At 67.5% G+C, this 240-nt stretch overlaps 1 protein-coding gene across 1 annotated transcript in view; it reads right to left on the reverse strand.

Moving 5' to 3' along the window:
• Positions 1-240, reverse strand: part of NUDCD3 (NudC domain containing 3) — a gene marked incomplete at both ends in the record, with an annotated part of 9,641 nt that overhangs the window by 6,095 nt on the left and 3,306 nt on the right. The gene's annotated exons all lie outside the window — the stretch shown is intronic.

The following is a 240-nucleotide window of genomic DNA, read 5'->3' on the forward strand; positions in this document are numbered from 1 at the left end:
TCCTGCCCGCAGCAGCCATATGGGGAACCCTGCTCCGACCTGCCGCGGAGGTGACATGCCTGTCCCCTGGAGAGACAGAGGCAGGCTGCAGCTTTGCTGCGCCGCACGCAGAACCTCCCTCTCCAGAGAGACCATCTGCTCCCTGCTTTCCCTTTTGGTCCTGAGCTGCCGCCAGCAGAGCCGGAGCCAGGCCTGGGGATGGAGGGAGGACCTGGCCGGGAAGGGGCAGGTTGGGGGCCC

The sequence above is a fragment of the Nestor notabilis genome, unplaced genomic scaffold, assembly GCF_000696875.1.
Source record: "Nestor notabilis isolate BGI_N333 unplaced genomic scaffold, ASM69687v1 scaffold24906, whole genome shotgun sequence".
In the NCBI taxonomy this organism is placed as follows: Eukaryota; Metazoa; Chordata; class Aves; order Psittaciformes; family Psittacidae; genus Nestor; species Nestor notabilis.